This window comes from Lissotriton vulgaris, chromosome 6 (genome assembly GCF_964263255.1).
Source record: "Lissotriton vulgaris chromosome 6, aLisVul1.2, whole genome shotgun sequence".
Classification (NCBI taxonomy): Eukaryota; Metazoa; Chordata; class Amphibia; order Caudata; family Salamandridae; genus Lissotriton; species Lissotriton vulgaris.
In genome coordinates, this window is record NC_141694.1 from 1,485,659,767 (window position 1) to 1,485,683,390 (window position 23,624).

Genomic DNA, 23,624 nt, shown 5'->3' on the forward strand with positions numbered 1-23,624 from the left:
AGGGTAATGACATGTTTCTCCATTCAAAATTTTAATTACTCCGAAAACTGGCTAGCGCTCCAGCTCTGCATATGGTTGGCCACTCCAAAAACAAGTGAGTGCTCTATAGTTCTGTATCTATTGGTTGATGGCATAGTTCCATATTTTTAGGTTAGAGGAATGCTCGTGATGGCCGCACAGGTGGGAGCATGAGAGCAAGGCCTGCACACGAAGAATGCTGCTCTGTGACATCCACACAGGCTGGAATACAGGACAGCCAGAGGCACGCGAGGACTGTAAAGGGTACACGCGAGGATGCGTGTGATCGGCACTAACAGCAAAAAAAAAATATAATGCAAAAAAATATAACTATGTGAGTTAAGCGATTTAAAGTCAGTTCAAAGGGATAGCACAAGTTTTGACTTACCAGTAGTGCAGAGGGTTAATTGTGCCTGCTGCAAAGATTGTGTATCATGCATATCACAGAACCTAATGTTCAAGTAGGGAGAGTTAAATTATGCTCATTAGAGGGTGGGTTGGGCGGAGCTTTGGGGCAGTGGTTGTGGTGCATTTTCAAGCAAGTTATTGATAGCTGTGCTGCAAAGTGTCCCTGGAAGTTTTTATCAAATGTTGGCAAATATGTATGATGCATTTTGAGAAAATGGAAGATACATTTTGTTGCATACGAGATTGGAATAGACATTTAAGGCTCATGCTCAAAATGCAGTCCCACTAATGGGTCTGAATACAGAAAGAAAGTATCCCAGGGAGTCCAAAATGGCCAGAGAGGGCATGCATCCTTGACCACTGGGTGGCAGCGTTCTGACCAAGCTTGAAGTCATGAAATTGTTCTCAAATTGATTGCCTGTTACTTTCTGATACTATCTATTGCAACTGAGTTTTTGTTTTCTTCAGAACTATGGTCAGATTTCTTGTTGTCCAAAACTAAAATTTCATCTCCCTTCCAATTTTTGTTGCACATCATACAAGTAGGAACCAGCCAGCTTGTAAGCACACATTAAAATGGAAGAGATTGTCGATATTACATGTAGGTTATCATTGTCTAATCACACTTTGTGAGTATATAATCACGTTTCCTTTTTACTTCTGGGTTTTTGCAGCCCAGCCGTCACAAACGTATTGCTAACAATATCCAGAGTGTGCTTTGGGTCCGCCCTATCAACTGTTGGCTTTCCTAGATCAGCCTCTTTCAGCCATTGGCTTGAGACTTTGTCAATCACGACTTGTCTCGACCCAGTGCAGCATTCACATCCTCACTAATGCTATTGGCTGTCTGAGTATTCTTCTGCATCCCCTCCGTGCTTGCAATGAACTTAATGATGGACTACTTTACAAAATGAGCCCTCTTTGTGCACTTCTGCTGGGTCCTTTCAATGTGTCTTGCTCTAATGTGCCAATGGTGTCTGCATTAGCTCATTAACCCCGGGACTACTGGCTTTGCCAATGCTAGTTTAGCTTTTGGTTGCTCTTTGCAGTACAACATTGAAAAGTTTCTGCTATTCTTTTGCAGGTGAAGCCGTGTTCTATCAGAGGGCCCCAAATGAATGCTTAGGATTGCAGTGTGCTCCACACAGTCCACAAAGTGCCACCCTCACAGGAGAGGACAGTATGGGCGCCATTTTTGTCTATAGTAGGAAAGGAAAAGTGGCATTGGTGAGCCGAGTCTAAAAGTGACCGTGGTGCATCAGGCATCCAGCGGTAACAGCTAACCAAGTGCGGCAAGAACCACGACTGCTTGTGTCATCAGAGACCCAAGAAATGCATTTGTTTTTTCCTTATGAACACCAAGGCCAACTGTATCCCTCTGGTAAGGCCGGTGCTGTGTGGTTACCTAAATCTTTTGGTCCTCAGTAAAATTCTAATATGTGCACCTGTCTCTCACACCTTCTCCTCCGTCACACTCTTCGGCGCTACACTCCAAGACAAGATCACCTCTCTGGTCACTAATGCACAACATCAAAATACTTATCACAAAGAATCCCAACAAATACAACATTGTCAACCACGCAATCTCCCACAGTGGCGCAGTGTAGCTCGCTACAAGTCAGCAATGTGCTCTAGTGTCTCACGCAGGGGCACGAAGCACTATATAAATGCTACAACAGAATACGGTGTATTATGCTTCTGAACATTTTTCCCGAAACTCTCCACGTAGTATCAAAAGTTAAAATGACAGTGAAAGATTACAGTCTTAAAGACACCTGGGGTAGGAACAAGCACATACACGTGACTGCTTTGTGCCTGTTCAGTGACCGCAAACGTAAATCCTTGCATCCTCTCTGAAACGTCCCCTTGCTCTGCTGTGCAGTCATATTTGTTTTTTTAACGAGGGAGCATACCACGCACAACTAGGAAGTAGTCGAATTCCTCCTGTGATGACTCAACCTATGTGTGAAGGCAAACACAGCGCCAGGCAATAGCAGCTTCTGTAGAGATAGCAGGCTCGCGCAGGTGATCAACAGAAGCTTACGGCGCCCTACGCACATCCACAGGGGTGAAAGTTCATGCCAACACCCATTTCCAACAAAAACAACTGAACCGAGGACAGTGGCGACAACATCCATACATTCAGCAAAGCTTTCCCTTCGATTACATTCATTTTTTGATTAGGAGTTATTAATAATGTGTTTTATTAATTTGTAATAAATACGGCCAGGGTTATCGACCGCTCATCCAAAGAATTTCTGTTGGATATGATTCATGGGGGAGGGGACAGTGTTTTACTGTTTATGTCCAGGGAGGGGACTTGGCAATACCAGGCCATTTGTAGAGACAGCAGGCTCGCGCAGGTGATCAACAGAAGCTTTATGGCGCCCTACACACATGATCTTAAGCACGGCCACAGGTGGTGAAAGTCCATGCCAACAAAAACAACTGAACTGAGGACAGTGGCCACAACGTCCATACATTGCAGCAATTCTTTCCCTTCGAGTTTCAATATACTTTTCAGCAGTACAGTCAGTGCAATAATGTCCTATGCGCCTTCGTCCACTACTTTCCAATTGCCCCGGAAACCCAGCAAATAACCAGCTTTGTAGGGCCTGGTTCATTTGCTTCATACTGGTATCTGCCTGAGTTCCTCAATCAAGCCTCTGATTCAACCAAATGCACTCTCCTCATGGGGGTTTCACCTAAAAGATATTCCCCTGATCCCTGAGGAATGAGAGATGCTAAGGAATACAGCGTCCTGGCGCAATTAACACTTGCAATGCATGCAGCCGCTATATAAGGCTGGTTTTTAAACGATGAGTGAGAGTTTCCCATCTTTCAAAATTGACCTCAACAGAGTCTGTGGGCTTCATGCAGTGACGATCTCCAAACCGTAATTGCAAAGACGGCAGTAAAGAAAAAGTATTTTTGGTCAACCCCGTGCCCAAGCTGCATGGAGGCACTCGGCCCCAAGTTTGAGTCAGTATCATGTGCAAGGCTTCAGGTCACTGTGCATCACCTTAAATTGGGGCTGAAGTCTTCCTCACAGACTGCAACCAGGAGATCTGGCTCCCTCGCAGCTGTCGATAGCTCAGGTGTGGATAGCCCTACCAAGAGCATGGATGCATCGATCACGCTGAAGACCACCTGCCGCACAGCTCACGTGTAGGAGAAGCCTCGACTGAAAGCGCACTCATGGCCTCCTGCTGAAAAAGCCCACATTTTGTGACTCTGCTGGAAGGAAATGGCCTGGAGTCTCACTCTGGAGTCTAAATGATACAGAGAGAATTAAAGTGATTTTGGTTCATCATCGACTTAAGGGGGTGCCAATTGTTTGTGTGGACAAATCACTTTATGGACACCCTGCAGATGAACAGCCCTATGATTAAGGAGTTTCCCACATACCTGAACTTTGACAATACATATCTCTATCCCCCAAGAGCGCTAGGTATTTCTCCTGGTGGTATGTCAGAGTAGCATGAATGTTAAAATCGGTGTAGGTCAATTAGACCCAAGATCTACAAGGTATATTCTCCATCTGGCAGAAATAGGCAGTTGGATTTAAAGAAGCTACGGGAGGGATGTCCACATTGTCATGGGAGAACCTGGCTGCTTTCCGGATGCGATTTTTGCAGGGTTACTACTTGGGATCCAGTTACCAACTTTGCCACTTACTGACAGGCGGTGGAGAAGCAATATAAGGTGGGGTTTGGGAACAGGGTCTTGAAAGCAGCTTTACCCGCTTGAGGGGTTGGTGCATACATAGCTATGTGTTTTGCTATTACACGTTTTCTCAGGTCATGCACCGGTAAAAGCTGCTCCATGCGGCTGGTTCACCTCCTGCTGGTGCAAGTCCAGGGAAAAATAAATGGCAGAGGAAGAAAATCAATGCGGTCCTGTCCCAATGCCATACTGGTAACCTTATTATAGATTCCATTACTTGTTCCAGCGCTTACTAAACTGCCTCGCGGTGGCTGGTCAAGCTTCATGGTATGGCATAGGTAGGCTTGCTGGAGCATCATTGGGTGGATACTGCTTTGTTAGGTAAGACAGCAAGTTGGAATGTTTTTGTACTTCTTCCTTTCGGTGAGTAGCGGAGGTGTTCTCCTATTGTCAGCACTGAGAACAGGAAAAGAATCACTTTATTGACCGTTACTACCGGTTGTGCTAGATCTGCACTCAAACCCTCACTTACATTATACTCATGCAGGTATTATATATAAATATGGCTCGCTGTTTTTACTGATTTTTTCAGATAAATATAGTCAGAAAACAATGTGTTTCCTGTCTGTATTTATTTTTTAAAAGTGGGAAAAATTGATAATTTGACTTCTTTTTGAGTGAGTTTCAATGGTGAGATTAATGCCTTTCAGGACAACAGCTGTGCATATTAGCAGTATGAGGATTTACAAAGCCAGATGAGATTTGCTTAAATTACTGCATATCACAATGGGCATTTGTGCTATAATCCTAATTTTGGTGTGTGTACTTATTATTTTTGGCTGTGCTAATACCCGAAAGGCATCAATGTAAGAGTGCATGTTTACCTGTTAAATTTGGAAACATACGAGTTATCACATCATCTGTTCACAAAACGCAAAATAAATATGGATTATTGCTAATTAAAGGGACAAAAAATAAATATGGCTAAATACAGACGGAAATGTTGAAAAAAATAGTTACCATAAAACCGGGAGCCCTAAATATATTAAAGAGTTGGATTGTTGGAAGAGTCTCATCCTCGCCAGCCTCTTCTGGTGGCACTATCCACCACAGAAATAGAATACACAAAAGTTCCCGGTTTGAGATGCAAACTAAGTGTTGAAAAAACCTGTTAGTCTATTTTTCAAGCTGCATTCTGAATTGTAGCATGACGGCGTTCCTTTAGAATTCTCACTTATCCCACGGTTCTACAGCGACCTCATTTCACCACAAACAAGAGGAGTTGCAAAAGTGAAATTACACACCCTTTGACTCCACCAAGGGCAAGACACTAGGTGACGTCATCTAATCTTTGACCCCTCCTCGAAAAACTTTGAGAGAAATTATCTTACGCATTTAGACCACATGAAAACCACGAGACGTGGTGACCAAAGAAATCCTACAATAAGTATGAATTGTATACATTAAAAACCCCAAATAGCCACGCAGAGGCACAGCAGTTGCAATGATGTGCATAGGTGTCGCATTTACGACCACTACTCACTTCTTTGTATAGCATACACGGCCATCACTGCTGGATGGTAAGGAACCCATATCTCCATTATCATTGGCGTTTAAGATCCACTTTTTTATTTGAAAAGTCAGATACTGTACTCCCATATGCTAAATTGAGAAAAGCATTTCCTTGGCTACGGACTACGCTGTTTTCTAGCAGGACTGCCATCCTGCGTGGACAGGTATATGAGAATCCACACTACAGTGCCCAAACAGAACTTCTATTATATCCAGGGCCACTGAAGTCTTTCGTTTCTGAAGCCACAGCGTTTCGTATAGTTATGGATTTTCTGCATTTGTATTTGTATCTGGGTTTTATATCGCGCCAAATCACGACATGTCTCAAGGCGCTTCTGACAGAGTACAGCAACAAGAAGTAGGGTGAATAAGAGTACAGATTCATAATCCGTCATGTGCTGCATAATCAGTAGGTTTTAACCCCCCCCCCCAAAAAAATATTTCCAGCTCAAACGGATCAATAGTTACAAGAAACGTGTGCAGTTGAAGGCCCTTGGCAAAGGTTAACTGGTCATCTTTCAGATGCTTATTTCTGTATTTGGTTGTTACACTGATACTAATGAGGTGAAACCTTTGCCCAGACAGTATTATCATGTGTAGAAATGACACAATAATGAAGAAATAGATCTATTTTTTTAAAGTGGCCACATATTTTGCCTTTTCTTGCTGCATAATTTGATCAACCGCGACATAGAATTTGGTATTCCACTCACGCATAATGCTAGTGGCCCGGATTATATTATTAAATAAGTTAGAGTCGGAGTAAATTGGGCTACCACTGCCTGGATCTGAACTACAATACTACAGAATAGAGCACCACTCTCTGCCACCAAATGCTTACACAGAGAAATATCTTCCTCTTATGATGGGATGATCCCATGAACAACAATAGCAACCACAGCAGAACATCAGTTTGAGGAGAAAACATGCACCCCAATAAGCACCTGCTGCTGCTTTGTCTGCCCACCCATCAAAAGGACTTCCACATACTCTGCAACATTACAAGCACTGCGTCACAGCTAAGACCATGCCTCAAGTCCAAGGAATGCCCAATCACACGTAGCACTGCTCACCGTCCAGGCTTCAGCAGTCCACTGCATGAGGCCTCCAATCCATGCTACACTTCTAGGAGTGACAATGGACCTCTGCTGTGCAGCTGGGAGGTAGCAAGACCAAAGCCATCCACGCACCTCCATGCTCTCAACACTTCTCCATATTCACCCCAAATCATCAGCTATAAATCCTATATTGCGCTCTACAGACCCTTCTTCCCCACCATACAACCTTACCCCACTGTCCTACCATTTATAAAACCTTGCTCTCAACCAACAAATTCACCCATTTGCCACAATTTACACACGTTCCTCCTACCCTGCTTCTTGCCACCCACTGACTGTGTCCTGACTCCAAAGACAGTAAAACTTTACACCCACTGCTTTGCATTTCAATTCATGTTGCCCCTCCACATGATAACAAACAGCATATTACCAATGAGTGTGATTTGATCATCATGACTACTCCCATCATAGTAATAAATTACATATTACTTTGAAGTCCTGTATGTATGTATATATCTCAACCCCAAACACCCACAAGCTTTGATTGCGAAACAAATGTAGGAACTCTGGGTAGTTCCTAAATATGTACTGTTCCGCCTGCTACTTTTCAATCCCAGACAAAATCAGACAGTTGTGGCTAACTAATTTACCAAGGGTACAAGTACACTCCCCAGCTTTGGGGCTTTTGGTGTAGTACCTCTCCTAATAAGCATACCAATCCCTATATTATTTTGTCTCGGTCCAAGTATTTGCATAGCATGCAATCTATACCGTCACAAGATTCTGCTTGAAACTCCAGCCTTTTAAGTTATACCATAACCGTGGAACGCTGTGAAGTACAAGAAATACAAGAATGATCTGCCCTATTGCCACATGTTCCATGAAAAGCCACACACCCGTAACTGACTGCCCAGGTCCGAACCCTGCTAGCTTAATCTTCAATTGGTTATAAATAAGTCCACAGAACGAACTCTACTCTAGACATGGGGGCACTCTCCTGGTTCGCCACCTCCCCATCGGACCACTCCTACTAATTGCTGTGTTAATGCTCTTCTAGCTTAATGCCTACATTTATAATGTAAGTTACCCCCAAGGTTCAGCCCTGCGTCCATTCCCATCTACTGTTTACAGCAATGCCCCTGGTGACATCTGTGTATTTCGACCACACATTTTCTTAGACACAGGTTCTGTCTTTTCAGCATCAATGTCACATTAAAATCCAGGGATTTCGAAAAAAATGGCTGCCTGGTGGTAATAGCTAGTTTCCTGGCCGCACCTGGATAACAGAGTGGGAAATAGCGAGTAGGCTTCAGTGCGCTATGGTGCAGCCCTTGTTTCATTCATCTCGGATACCTGCAGCTACGATCCAGCTACATACAGCTCATGTAAGATCAGAGCTTCATTTTTCAGACTACTAAAGAAACACAAATGTCAAAACAATTGGAACAATTTAGTGCAATGAGAAGAAGCTCAGTGAGATTTTTGCTGACACAAATGGATAGTGTGCTTTTGGAATCCACTGACTGACAATTCGCTCATTTGCTTTTCCCAGACATGATGGCAGCATGGGAGTTGCGATGGAATAAATATAGTCATTGGAGAAGTAGGGAGTTGTACAATGCAGACAGAGCATCGTGAAGGAAAACCAGGTGCATGTAACTCCTGTTTCTACTGGAACACCAAGAGGTAGAAATAAAAACGTAATGGCCTTTTCAATGCTTGCAGCGGTACATTGAAAGTTAGACAGCCTGTTGGTTAAATAGAATATTTCTGTGCTGGTCATGCCAGATTCAAGCAATGTCAAAGAGTAGCTGATGGCAACTGTTTTTACATACATAGTACGTTTTACCTATAGGAAAAATCAAACATAACATGGAGAGAGCATTAGTTCTGGTGTTGTCTGTATATTCTCCAGGGACGTTGTGGTTGAGGAGCTAAGTCTTTTTACATGTCCGTGGACTTATGGGTGCCTTATGTTGTTACATGTTGCCAGGTACACAGCAGCCTTTTTTTCCCTGTTGCAGTTTCCATCGTGCAGGATTTGCAGATATTGGGCTCATCATCTCTCCAATGTATTGTGTGAAGTTAGCCTGGCATATGATGTCCACTAGTTCTAGTGGGCACCTTGCACCAGTCTAATCGACCCTTATTGATAGTGGTTGTTAAGTTACCCTTATAGAAAGCTATCCTAGTGGTAGCATGAACCAGCAGTCTTCAGGCTAAGACTTCAGTAGGCGAGTTAAGCAAGTTGTTTTACCAATTATAATCCCTTGAGTGCCAAATGAAAGGACACCACTCAAGGTATATATCAAAAATATATGTATTTAATCTAAACACAACCCCTCTGCACTCTTTATGAGGTCAGAGGTAAAAATACAATACAAGTCACACAATTAATATACTGTAAGTTGAACAGTATACGTTATGCCCTAGGGGTCTCACAAACCATATACTAAGGAAGTGGTATAAGAACCAAAAGAGAGTTAGAAAGCAGGCCTGGGGACTATGGAATCGCTGGGGCTACTCTAATCAACCAAAGGTTAGGACGCAGGAGGCCCAAGGGAGACGCGTGCAGTGTCTAAACACAGCCGCAGGTTACCGTTGACTTTCTATGGAGATTGTAGAAGTTACAAATATACAATTTAAGGACACTTCCGGATGGACTAGGATGGAACCCTTTTAAACTAGGACATTTCGAGAGTCAAGACCCACAGGAGCACCGGAGTACTCATGTTACCTCACCCCGGGAATACGGGTGTTTTTTCGTGTCGGGTTTTGTCGTCGTTTTCAATGGAGAGCTGCAAAGAAGTGCTGCAGGCGACCAGAGGAAAAGTGTCCGAGTGGATCCAAGGGTGGATCGAAGATCTAAAGAACCTGAAAGCAGAAGGGACAGAGTCTGGGTCACTAGCCAGTGACCAGGAATGAACCAGGAAGGAACCAGGCGATGTAGGGCGATTTCAGGTGAAGAAGTCAAACTTGTCTCTTCAGCCACGAGGTCCAGGAGGCATCGACGATGACCAGGCACTGGATTCGAGCTGTCCCACGACAGATCTAGTTGACTGCAGTGTCGGTATCCGGTTTGGACCCAACAAGCCTTGGCAACTGCAACCCACGCAGGATGTCGAGATTGGCTCTGTTGCAGACCAGCAAGGTCTGTGGCGCTTCTCCTTTGCAGGGAAGGTGGAGCAAGCCTGGAGCAATCAAGAAAGCGAGTTAGTTTCATAATGGAGTCTTCAGGGGGCTTACTAGCCAACGGACTCAGAACCGGGAAGACGCATTGAGCTGAAATGCAAGAGCAGGGCCCACCGGACACTCGCGGAGTGTGGGGGCCTGAGCTTCGGTGCAAATAGTGCTCGGGTCCGGGGCTTCTCGTACCGCAATGCACAACTTACTGAGGCTTCAGGAAAGGAGTGCAGGTAGCAAAATGCAGGATGTCCAGGAGTTCCGGTCTCAAGTCTCTTGTGTCCACCACGTGTCTCAGCTTTGCTGTGGATGTGGGTCGGGTCAGAGATGTCTGGAAGTCTGTGTCCTGTGTCACAGATTTTTTGGGATCCGACAGGAGCCTTGAAAATGCAGACTGGCAAAGTTGCTGTTGGTGCCTGTTTGCACAGGGTAGTCACTCCTTGACCACAAGGGAGATATCTTCCGTCTTCCAGCCAGAATGGAACGTCGAAGGTCTAGGATATGTCTTTCAAAGATACGTCCATGGTAATTTAAAGTCCTAGGGACACAGCTCTTATACTATGGATATGGGCTGGACTACCTGGCTAGGTCCCTCCTATGGGTGGACCTGAGAAGGGGGTGGTTACACCCCTTTCCCTTTGTCCAGTTTCGCGCCAGAGCTGGGGCTGTGTGCCCAAGCAACTGGTTTGAACTGGGCTATGCATGGACCTTGTGTGCCCCAGGCAGTGTCTGTAAAGCATTCACTGAATGCAGCCCTCCCTGCCCCAATACACAAAACCCTGTCTAGGAAGGTGCCAGCACCTCCCTGGACAGGAAACCTATTGTCCAAGCCGCCCCATCTGGAGTTTCGTCCAGCAACAGGAGGTCCGACTCGTGTCTGTGGCAGCAGCATCCATTTTGTGATGCGGAGGCTCTGTTTAACTTTAACCGGGTAAAGCAGTAACTACATGCCTTCTCCTTCTAGAAGGGTGGAATGCTACCCCCGCCGCCAGGACTAGGAGGGGGGGCGGTTAGTATTCAAAAGTGTTTGACACTCATACAACATATTTTGATAACGCCAAACCAAAGTTAGCATTAACCGCAAGGATTATAAGGCACTTACGAGTATATGGTATGGCTATATCATAGAACAGCTATAAGGAGATGGTTCCGAAAGCTGCAGGGGGGCTCAGCTCATGCTAGGGCACCCTCTCACTTAAAACCAAGCACTCTGCCTCCAGGATTGTTAATGTCTACCATAGGAGTGGGATGGATAGGCAGACAGACACTATATCTAAGTAAGGGGTGATTACATCACCTTACCCAGGCTGTGTGAACATACCTGTGGTGTCAGTTTGGAAGGCAAACCAGGGGTGGCACAATACATGCTGCAGCCCCTGGTAGGCCTAAGGTGCACCTATGCCCTGGGTACCTATGGTACACTATACAGGGGCTCACAAGGGTGACCCAGTAACCAATGTGGTATGTACCTAAAGTGCATGGTATCAATTTAGAGAGAGAACAGCAGGGCTGCGGGTCTGATTGGCAGGCCCAAAGCCACACTAAAGTAAAAAAAAACAGATAATCACAGCAAAAAGTGGGGGTACCCGTAGGAAGCAGAACCCTACTCTGCTACATGTATCCCCTCATTACTGCATTTCAGATGCAAGGCAGTGTTTAATTAATAAAGAAATAAGTAGCGGGCCAAAAGTTTAGGTCAGAAGCTACAGCAGATGCTACAGATATCAGGGGTGCCACATAACCAAGGCTGTGCAGTCTTGATACAACCACTTGCCTCCTTCATCCACTCAATTACACACTTCCAGCCCCTTTATCTCACACTTAAAGGTTGACATCCCTGCTTTCTCCTTTAATCATGGTTTTCCCATCTTCTCTTCCTCCTTCTTTCCCACTTCTGTGTTTTTGTCGCTCTGGGTCGCAGCACCATTAGGAAAAATAGGTACCAGTCCCCATAAAGGAGTGCTTTGGTCCCCACTTGCAACCACCGGCTCAAATTAAGCACTGGTGTAGCTGATAGGAATTGGAGTTTGAGCTTCTAGAATATATGTGATCTATTGCTCCAGCCTCAAGTATGGTTTCAATCCACTCTTCAGTCACTTCAAACAGAGTGCACACCTAGATTCTTGATAAGCAATGAGCGACAACCAGTGTATTGCTGCCAGGTTAATGATTCAACAAAATGTGATTAAAGGTAGCTGTTGACCTGCATGTTTCCCTCTGATAAGCTACCTGTGTTACTTCTGCTTTCCAAACAAAATGAAATAGAACACAAGGAGAGGGACACAAAAGGTAAATGGCCTTCCTGCCTGATTTCTTTGAGGGAAAGGGAGTCTTATTGATCAGTTCATAACTGAAGTCTCTGTAGAGTGCTCAAGCCACTCGTGCCAGAATGACGTGGGAGATTGAAAACTATGCATCTCAGATAAACCCCATATTGTCAAGTCAGAGTGTGCTTGGGGGATTGATGCACTTGTTTCAATTGATCTGTAGGATCACACCTTTTATGGGGGTGGAGGGGGGGGGGGGGGGGGGGGGAATCTCCCTGCCCTTGACAGCACCGCAACATAAACAAGGGTTGGTGAAAACAGCATGGGATAGTGGTTGAGCGCCAAAGAAACCCCAGCTATATTTACCCCCAACAGGAACTACTTGTAAATACAGAGTTTTTAACATTTTACAAGGCATTTTTTAAAATAAAGGAGAGTCAATTAAAAGATGGGTAGCAGTATATTTAATTGACAAAGCACATACACAAAAACCAGTACTTTCTTTAACGATTGCAGCCACACGTGAGACCCAACAATAGAAGGTTACACCCCAACCTGTACAGTAACATTTCATGCTGAAGTGCACAATCTGACAAGTGAAATAGAAAGGGAAACCAATCCGATTTGGGCAAGTATACAATGTAAGCCTGATCGAGGATTTTTGAACAAGATACATCTGATCTTTCTGCAGTGACAGTACTAAAAGGTCAGTTGTTTAATGACTTTAGCTGGAACTGGTCCTGACCACTTAACACCCCCGAGGACAAGAAATACTCCTCGATTCCTTCTTAGGTCGGGCCTGGGCAGGGTATGAGCTGCTCTGAGAGGCATGCTGTATTCAGGTAAGGACTTCAAGCTCCGCACAAATTTGATAGGCTTGTGTCATTGTCCTTTGTAAACTGCCTTTTCATTGGTCAATAGGCTTAGTAGTCCCTCCTTAGTACCACCTTGTCTCATTTTGTAACCTCCCATGGACACCCCCTGTAACATGTGTTGTTACTCTGTAGCCTGTAATTACAGACTCCAAGCACTATTTCGTTAAATGGTTTTCACCTGCCTGCTGTTGCAGACAGGACACGCTCTCCTGCACCTTTTTTTTATAGCACGCCATGCCATGCTGTTACAGTGGCAGCCGCGCCTTTGGTTTATTTGCAAAACACACAGGATGATGGACGGAATGTTGCACAATGGCAACACATTCACCCCCAGTCACAGATCTGGGGTTAATCCATCGTTATTTTATCATCTGCTTTGGTTTATTTGCTTCACCAAACGCAGCTGCATGTTTTATTTTCTATTTCTTAACTTTGTTTGTAAAAGTGCCCTATGCCGCGCTTTCACTTTAATGGCAGCTGCGCCCATTTCTTTAGATGAGGCACGTCTAAGGAAAGAGGCGCAGCCGCCATTAAAGTGAAGCAAAGGCATAGGGTGCTTTTACACAAAAAAAAAAAAAAAACTACAAAAAAACCCACAGGTTTGTCAACTTGACAAACAAATACTTTTTTGGGGTTAAAGCACCCCATACCATGCTTCAATTTTAATGACGGCCGCGCTCCTGTCCTAGAAGTGGCTCGTCTAAAGAAAGTGGCGTGGTCGCCATTAAAGTGAAAGCGCTGCATGGGGCGCTTTTACAAACAAGCATTTGCATAGCAATAGGTCTCACATTTGCAAGAGTTTCATAAATGCGAGATATATTGGATTGCAAATGCTTGGTGTATCAGTGGGCTCATAAAAAATAGTCCATATCCCTGTGCACACAACGCTATTGAGTGACACAAGCATTTCTGCCAATAGCTCATGTACATCCTAGAGTGGATTATCACCTTTGCAGATGGTAAGAAAAGTGCCTGCATGGAGCTAACTCAGCTCGCAGTACTAAGAGGGAATTCATTTCATAATTAACATTCAGACACATATAGTATGCTATATGTTTTCAACTATGAGCATGCAGACAAGTTGCAGTTCCGCAGCCTGACTTGCATGTCCACAGACATCCCGATCTCAGCGCCCCGCTGCTGACGCAGTACACCCAGGACGAAAGCGCAGTCTGCTGCTAAGGCTCAGAGTTTGGGAAGACCAAAGTACAGATTCTGTGTCGGCATCACGACTTAGCACTCTGTGTGATCTTCCGCAAACTACTTTCTCCTGTGCCTGGTCATAGAAGGAGAAGGCTCTCCAGAATACCCACTTTAATGTTCCACATAAGGCCTACAGGTATAGGTACAGGTTCGCCATTTACAAACCAGGTTGCAACGTCCACACAAACACACCAGTGAAAGAGAGTTATGTATACGGCAGCAACATTTACTACAGTTGCACGCCCTAAAACAAACTTACATAGACATCAATAGGATGAATAACATCCATTCACTCAGTCAAAATAAGGGATCACCTCCACAGGCGCACATACACACTGCACCTCAATCTGCATGCGTCAATAAGGCAACCCACCAAGAAAGTTATACACTTAGACGGACCATATGCTCCGATGTGAAATCTCTTAAAGATACAGGATTTTAAGAATGGGATCACTTCGGTACCCAGGTGTTAAATAAAGTCAGAATTAAGACTTTTCTCGAACAATTTTCCTTTTTTTTGTCATTTTTTTATTGAAACAAAAATATACAAAAATATACAGCATGGGTACAGAGTAATATAAAAGAGAATATTAATTAGTACTATGCGATACAGTGTTGAGGGGACAGTAGGGGGAGGGGGGGATAGAGGAGAGGGCACAAAAAACAAGCATTTGCAATGCAATTGGTCTTGCATTGCTGAAAGTTTGAGCTATTGCCGTTGCAAATAGCAATGCTACGTCAATAGCTCAAACTTTTAGCAATGCAATATCTATTGCATTGCAAATGTTTGTATATATTTCAATAGAGCCCGCGCCCATTTAAGCAAACTACTTTGTGATTCCATCCATCATATCTGGGATCATTTAATTACTCCGTTATATGATGAAAGTTTATTAAAATGTTTTTAAATAACGTACAGCAGCCATGCGAGACCAAGATAATAAATTAATTTCACAACGTATGCTTGGAAGGACAAACATTCTCTTTAAACAGCTACTTTCACTGGATCTAAAATGTCATTTATTTTTATACAAAACAAATTCTGATCCATAAAGTGCTAAAGAAGGGATTTTGTACAAAAAGATATTAAAGAAGATGAAAATGACAGCCCTCCATTAACTGTATTAAAAGTTCCCTAGGAAACCTGACTGTAAAAGTGCTGTAAATTAAATACTTTGTCTATGTTCATTCCAGTTCAAATTTGTAGAAAACAGCAATCCTAGATATCTATAGATTCTAACTTCTATTTTTCTCCCATGTAAAAATCAAGTTAGATGGGCCACCTTTTTTCTCTCCAAAGTCTAAAACTTATTTTTTCCATATTTTTCTATAGAAGGTTTACCTTACAATATGCTACTCGGATATCCAGCCAATTCTCAAGATCCCTGGGACCATAGTCTAACAAGGCAAGGTCATGGCCATACATTAAACGGGGTACATGGAATAGTCCCATTTTAATTGTAACATTTAGTGCGCTTAGTAGTTCATCCACATACAAGCTGAAAAGAATGGAATCCAGTATACACCTTGACGCAATATATATAGCTTTTTAGTGAGGTGGCCAGGAGTCACCTCACTAAAAAGAGTCCAAATTCGATGTATACAATACTTGAATTAGCATCTATAAGCTCCAAGTTTGCAATTGTCTTCATAACCTCCCTCGATCAACCGTATTGAAAGCTGTACAAAACAGCAACATAACCTTTGGTATGTCTCAATGGACTTCTTCACAATTTACCGCAAAGCAGTGATCAGTTGTGGAATAGCATGCTCAAAAGCCTCCTTGTTCTATGGGTAAACAATTATAATTAAGATTTTTCGCCCAACATTCTTTATTAACTTTAATTGTGACTGCAGGAATATTATCAGGTTCTGTAGCCCTACTCAACTCGAGTGATTATATTGTTTCTTTTAGGTTTTTGAAAGACAATAACACAGTTACCTCATTATCAATTTCATACTTAAGAGTGGCAAAGAAAGTCAAGCAGAAGGCCTGCAGTAGTTTGCAGAAACCTGGCCACGTTTAGATCGAAACAGGTGGGCCTTTAGGCCTCGTCTCAAGTTTAGGAATAAATAATCTTCCAGTGTCTATGTAGTGATAGTCAATTATCACACAGCTGGCTGCGACAGAACGGAATTATGATTACGTGCATGCCTAAGAAAACAACAGGGGTCGGTTAGGGTAGCTAACTTGGAGTCTGGTCAGCATGAAGAGCTGGAGTCTTTATAGATGGTAGACGGGTGATCTCGGAATACCTGCCATATTGCAGCAAAGCATGTTCTAGATCAGGGATACTCAAAGTGCGGCCCGAGGGCAGCATGCGGCCCTCTTGACCCTTAATTGCGGCTCCCTGGTGGCCAGCAGCTCTGGGCTGATGTTCACTTGACAGTTCAGGAACATTCAGAAAGCTGTTAAACGGGCATAAATAAAGGTTTCCTGGTTTCACATTTTGCAATTCAGCCACCATCAGACGAGTATATCTTTCCCTTTCACATTATATATTAGAAGTTAATGCTTTGACTTTCGTTCTTGGTGCATGAGAATAGAACATTGGTGGCAGACAAAAGGCATGTGACTCAGTTTGTTGTCCACACCATGCATCTGCTTCACACCTATCTAGGCCCACCTTTCATTACCCTGACTCTCACCCAGCTGCTATAAGTGCAGCCCTCAGGCATGCCATAGACATAACTTTTTGGCCCCAGGGAAAATGTTTGCGAGTACCCATGTGGGACTCCCTCCCTCCCGACCTACGCCTGACCCAAGACCACCTCTCCTTCAGGAAGAAGCTCAAGACCTGGCTGTTCGAGCAATAGCGGACCCCCCTCCCCCCCCCCCCCCCCCTCCCCCTCCCCCCCAGCGTCTTGAGACCCTCCGGGTGAGTAGTGCGCATTATAAATGTCTATGATTGATTGATTGATGGTCACAATTGATCCTACATTTGCCTGAAGTAGATGCTGTGAAATTCAATGTCCATTTCAGCCATCCATGCAGCAGAGTTTGCTTAATATGCTTTTAATTGACAGAAATATAGAAAATGAGGATAGGTGAATCATGGATTGAATAATTATGTAACTGAATGCATATCCCTCCTCCACAAGGGTCTGTATTGACCAAGTGTTCCCAATGTTGGCAGCTTTACTTAGGTATACTCAATACACAGCCTTGATTGTTATAGGTCTGGCTAAATTGTACACCTGAGAAATTATGTTTTGGATCAGTTTGCATGTCATAATATTTACTGAAAACTGGTTCAGAGCACCAGGGGCAGTAAAACGACAGATAAGTAAGTATGCAGCGAGCACAGCCTGTTCCGACAGCGCCCCTTGCGGTGAAGTGCACATAATGGCGAGGTCTCAAAAAAAAAAGCACTGTGGCTAACAGAGGAAGGAGAGAAGAAGGCTTGCACGGAGTTCAATCCTAAACAACAGCCCCTGTGTACTCCCGCACTAAACAGAATAGTATGTCTCTTATTTCACTTAAATCTAATGTCTCTGAAAATGCAGTTCTGGTAGACGAGGATGCAATAGTGTCTACAGCACAAAACAAAAAAAGTTATGGTAAGACTTTAAACGTTGCTACACCCCCCACTGACAGCACTCACCTTAACTACCCCCCCCCCCCCATACACTCTTTCCGATCTCAAAACGCAGATTGATACAATATATTAATTAAAAATCATAAACTACGGGTGCAATGGAAAGACACCCGTCTGCACACTTATTCGGTTCTAATGCCCTTAATACTCGTCATCAGCCTGTTTCGCGTATCATGTGAAGGGTTGAGGGGAGAGAAAATGATCTGCCAAGGATCACACATTCTGGAGTCTGGACAGTTCGCCATGTTCCACAGTCGCCTCCTGAATTATCAGGAACCGTCTCCTTTTCTGAGTGCATTGCTTAACCCGACCGTTTGAAGGACAGCAATGCTGCGCAACTATCAAAATAAAAGTGTCATGCGGCGACGCCTGCTGCTGAACGCGGCCTCAGAGAGCACACAGGTGCAGCCGTAAAATAACTCATTGTAGTTTTAATAAGGCGCGCCCACACAGTCACTCAAACGTATCGAACGGATTAACTACGGTTATGAAAAAAAAAATGTAAACATTCGAGCGAAAAGGAAGGAATACAAACAGATCACAGGTAATAACCCCACAGGTGTCGACTCGCCTCACAGTAAGAGCATCGAAATAAAATAGATTCAATTCGGTAAAACTCCAAAACTGTGGTTGAATACAATTTATTCTTAAACTGAATCCTTGCCATGGTAACACTCGACCTAGGCTACAGGAGAGCACGGGACTTTTATTGCAGTATTACACCTCTACTTGTACTTTGTAAACTTGTGTAACCTTCACACATGTCAAGTTTTCCTCCTATAATGTACCGTTTGCCACCTCTTGTATTTGATTGCTCACGAGTGTCACTTTTGCCTCATGTATCTTAACGTTTGCTTTTGTAATTTGTTCACTTGTAATTTTCTCCTCGTGTATCAGTTTTGTTTCTATTGTGAAGCGCTCAGACACCTTCGGGTAAAGTCCGCGCTATATAAAAACGCATAAAAAAATAAAGAGAAAAATAAAAAAAAGTACAAAGCAAGAGGTGACGTCACACTCCTCTCTCGTGCGCACCCCTCGGTCGAACTAAGGGGGGGGGGGGCGAGGGGGGATAGAAGCCAGAACTGGCCGGCCAAGGGGCTATTGTGGAGCCAGAACTGTCTGGGGTTATTTTTGGTAATTACATGGGTGCTGCTGATGTACAAACAGTCAACTAACTGGTATTTTCTAAACGCAGCTTCCCTCGGGGCCTCCTTCTCTGGGGACAGAGGCCGAGAACAGCTGAGACCCGCCCCCACGGTCACGACAAGGCGTGGGTCAGCGCCGGCTTCTATCTCAGGTTTCACGTGGCCTGGCCTGACAGATGTCAGGCCACATAAAGGCTTACCAAGAAAGCACATGCTGCCGCTAGCCGAGCCCGCCCCGGGCTGGGGTTGAAGTTCGCTACATTAATGCTAACTCCGGCAAGAAGAGGAGGGAGAAACCCTTGGAAACCGCCCCAGGCTGAGAAGAACACGGAACCCCTCCCACAACAGCCCCAGAGGTGGGGCATGTGACTGTGCCTACATGACCTCCCGTGGAAAGGTACAAGCGGCGAATCCAGACAGCCGCATCTGCGACGGCAGCCAGCAGAGGGCGCATTACAGCGATAACATGCAAATAGTTCCAATGACAACGACCTTCCTTCCGAAAGCTCTAAGTACCTCCATAATCTAATATGAGTGGGACTTGAGCTGCTCCAAAATACATTTATTTCAGATTCCAAAATGACGATCCACAGCTGGGGACAGGGCTCCCCCTTCCGTCAGTTGGGGGGGGAGGGGGGGGGGCACAAACTGCACTGTCATCGTCTTCCTAGCTGCTTGCCAGTTGGATCTGAGACTTGTTAGGTTCATATGTCTGCTGCAGACGGATGCAACCTTTTTATCCACTCATTGTGTGTATATAACCGTGAAAGTGCTTCAACAAACGACCTTATCTTTTGCCATTTAAGAAGAAAACGTGTATGTGACACCACCTGCCGATTTAGTATTCGTTTTTAGAAATTATCAAACACATGGCAATGTCATCAACCTCGGAAGGATGAAACGGCGGGACAGCCTCAACCACAGTAACGTGAACGTGCTACTTTTCACAACACCCGGCTCTTGATGACTGAGAAACGTCGGGTTGTGCAAGATGCACGAGTGTAAACTTTGCGCTTTCTTTGATTTGGGGTTAGCGTGACAAGATGCGACGCAGTTCAGACACAATGGTGGTGATGTTGGAGAGAAACGTCGACACTAACGCGGGGGGAGAGGAGGCGCATCTGTGTGGAAATAAGGCTCCTTATAAGCTTCAGAACTCGCCGAGTCTATAGGACATGAACGTTCGCACATGGACGACATTTGACAAAAAATAGAGGTTTTTCATATGGGGGTGGGAGAGAGACCTCTCAGTGTAGCCCTCAGAGGGCTGTCGCATCCACTGCTGTCAGGCGCCCGTGCACCCCCAAGGGCACGATGGAATGTGGTAACAGGGCAAAATGGCAAACATCCCTTACAGCAATAAAACGAGATCAATGTGTTTATATGGACTGTAGTCGGGGGAACTAAATGCTGCATAAATGCGCTATTGTTACTCCAAAGCAATTAAGGCTTTAGTCACCGGAAGGGCACAAGTCACGGGGTCCACCCACTCTTCTCACAGGGTGGACGCCGCCTCCCCCACCAATAAGGTGGGCCCCACAGGAATATGCTGAACTGGTCCCCGTCAAATACTCAGACACCAGGATGCATTCAGCAGCACCTGCGCCGTGTCTGTTTTAGCTCCAAACAGAAATGTGCAGGTGGGGGTAGGACTTTGTTTTGGGCTCAACTAGAGTTCAAAATAATAAAGGCCAGGCCTCCTTTTGATTGTGTATCCTGGCTGGGAGCTACCTGGAACCTCACACCTAGCTGCAAATGCAACGGAGGGGAAACAAAGCCACACATCTATTACTTCACAGGTCCTTAAGAGAGGCCATAGTTTTGACTTTGTTCGATCCCTATATATAAAAACTGAATGTATGCATTGCAAGAATGCCAGATGTGTTGGCCTGTCCCAGTATTTACACAAATTACAATTTAAATACCACTATTTTGTTGTATTTCTTTTAGAGCGCTACTCATCCCAATCCAGAGTGTCTAAGCGCTTTACACCACACACAAACGTTGTACGTCGACAACAAATCTTAACGTGTGTAAGTTAATTTACAGGATAAATAACATAAGACAGTAAGGGTTACAAGGAGTAGGAGCCACGTCTTTCATAGATCACTGTATTAGAAGGATTACAATGTATAAACTGCAAGTATAAGGATCTCGGTGTTAAAAGCAGTGACCCACTTACCCATCTACATAAAATAAAAATGCATCATCTGCGTGTCACAAAGTGCTTTACAGGAGACATTTTAACCTTCTGTGCTACTTTGATTCAACACTGGGACTTGGCAAAAAACAGATCTCTACAGCAAGTGCATGAACCTAAAATTATCTTACCGTTAGTATTATTCCTTGAGATTTACTGAGCACAAAGATCTATGCAGCAGATGCCTTAGCCCCATAATATATTTTAAAATGCAGACTTTGCAACCAATTAAGCAGAACAGATATACTGCCACTTGCTGCCAATTTCTTTCTAGCAGAGTTTTTAGAAAATGTATAAGTTGAGGCCCATGTCACTTTTTTGGCACAACGCCATCGCAAAATCTCATTTGTCAAATAATGTAATGCGCTCAAATGTACTCAGGATAGACCTGCAAAACATGTGTGAGGTCTTAAGATCGGATATCACTTCTTGTGCTATCCCTTCCTGCGAGGTCATGGGTTGTGATGCCACGTGCGTTGTCACGCGCCATGATGTCACTATCATTCATACCACTTAGCTTGGTTAGCCCCCCCCTCTTTTTTTGGGGCTTGCCCTGTTCGGTTTCTAAAACCGAGCCACCCCACGTTGTGCCCGTAGAACACAAGGACGCAACCCCACACCTGCCACCGCGCTCCTACAACTATCGCAACTCTCGACTGTGAAACCAAGGACTTCGCTCCTCTTGATCAAACCGTGTGATCTTAAGCAAACACTGCCCCGATCCCTGCGCCTCATATTCCACGAGAGGCAGTGCAGGCTCGGGCAATGCAGTTCACCAAACGCCGTTTTTTAAGCGCTACCTACATACAAGGTAGGCTTCGAGCGCGAGTGAAAAGCACATCTGTCCCAGGTCAGACGAATGGCTGACTCATCCTTGCGTTTTTCCGTTTTAACTCTGGGACGTGCACTATCGACGTCGCATGTGAAAAACGTCTAGAATGCAAAAGAGGGAGCTAAGTAGGACCAAATGAACTACTTGCACACCTGACAGTGAGTTTTGGATGCCATGCCATCAAGAGCACCATTTTTCACCCAAAAATGCCTGGGGGGGCGGGGGGGGGGGGAAGAGTTGTCGTTATAGTTTATTTCAAGTTGGCAATATGGCTAACACCTGAAGAAAATGTCTTGTAAAGGGGAAGAAAGCGTGACTGGAACATGGTGTCCCTGATGACACCGAGTCATCTGGTAATCTTGTGATGAGGTGTGTTCCACAACACCATTATTCGGAAAAAAGTAACGCTGTTGCGGCTCACACCCGACAGCATGCCCCGGATTAAACTGAAGGAACCCTAAGCGTGCGGACGGGGACTGCACCGGTTCACTTCGTTGCCCCGGACCCGCCCGCCACCGCGCGAGACCCTCGTCTTTGAACTCACCTCCGGGCAGGCAGCCTCCCCACTTGTCGGCGTTCCCACACCCGAGCAGCCTCGACTGCACCCAAGACATCTGCCGGCACCACTCACTCCACTTCCCTTCCCCGCCCGTCACATTTCCTCAGCGCCCAATCTCACTTCCACTTCTGTGAAGAATCTGGAAAGAAGCGCCCCGCAGGGCAGCGCTGCTGGAGGCGGGTGGGTCCACTCCCACCGGAGACAGCCGAAGAGGGAAGCGAGCGGTCCGTGCTCACTGCGCAAGGCTCCGTTATCTCACCAGCAGAGCAGGTCTGACCCAGGCTGCCCTATTTCACAATTACCTGCTCTCGTGTCTTCAACTGAGGAACAAATCTCCGGGCGACTCCTTCCCCCCAAAACCGAGTCCCCTCGCCATGCCACAGGGTGACGGTCCCGCGCCTGCGCCTCCTCCCGGGAGTTAAGTGCTGTCCATGTCGCAGCGCCTTCCACCTCTCCTGGGCGCAGCTGTTGCTCCCTGGCCGCCGCTCGGGCTTCTGCAGCTCCACTGATCAGCCGGGGCCAACCCGGCGCATTTTTTCTTCTTTTTTTTCTATTTCAAAACACACCCAAAGACTGTCACGTGCGCCTGTCCGGAAGTGCTTCGAGTAAACACTTTTCTGCCGGAGTGCGTTATGTTCACATTTGGTCTGAGTCTTTAGGAAGGGGAAAGAAACACAGACGTGGGGCTGAGCTGACAGACAGCTGTGCAGACATGATGTCACAGAATTTCTCAAGCCAGCGCTGGGTGTTCAGTTCCTTAACGCTGTACAGTCAATGAAATAAAATGCAAAGTTGCAACAACTGCGAAGGTGCACTGGCCATGTGCCTAGTGAAAATAAAATGCGAATTAATCACAGTTATCACGATGGGATACATGGTAATAAGTGAATCGCTGAGTAATAATAGAATAAGCACATTTCGTTAATAAAGAGGTGCAGAAGCTAACAGTTATATAACTTGTTAAAATGTAGCCACATGTTCAAACACTATATTGCCATATACCCGTCAAATGCGTGACATCAACAACAAATCCTGACAT

General features: G+C 45.0%; 1 protein-coding gene across 2 annotated transcripts in view; it reads right to left on the reverse strand.

The window, feature by feature from the left end:
• The window catches only part of LOC147709034 (N-acetyllactosaminide beta-1,3-N-acetylglucosaminyltransferase 2-like), a 144,503-nt gene extending 121,186 nt beyond the window's left edge, over positions 1-23,317 (reverse strand). The window contains exon 1 of one of the 2 annotated variants that reach the window (XM_086927638.1): positions 22,888-23,317. The gene's annotated coding sequence lies outside the window, so the exon portion shown is untranslated. Of the gene's footprint in view, positions 1-22,570; positions 22,849-22,887 lie in introns of those variants that run through there. The other variant, XM_086927639.1, reaches the window with a different exon arrangement.
• Between the last annotated feature and the right edge of the window lie 307 nt (positions 23,318-23,624).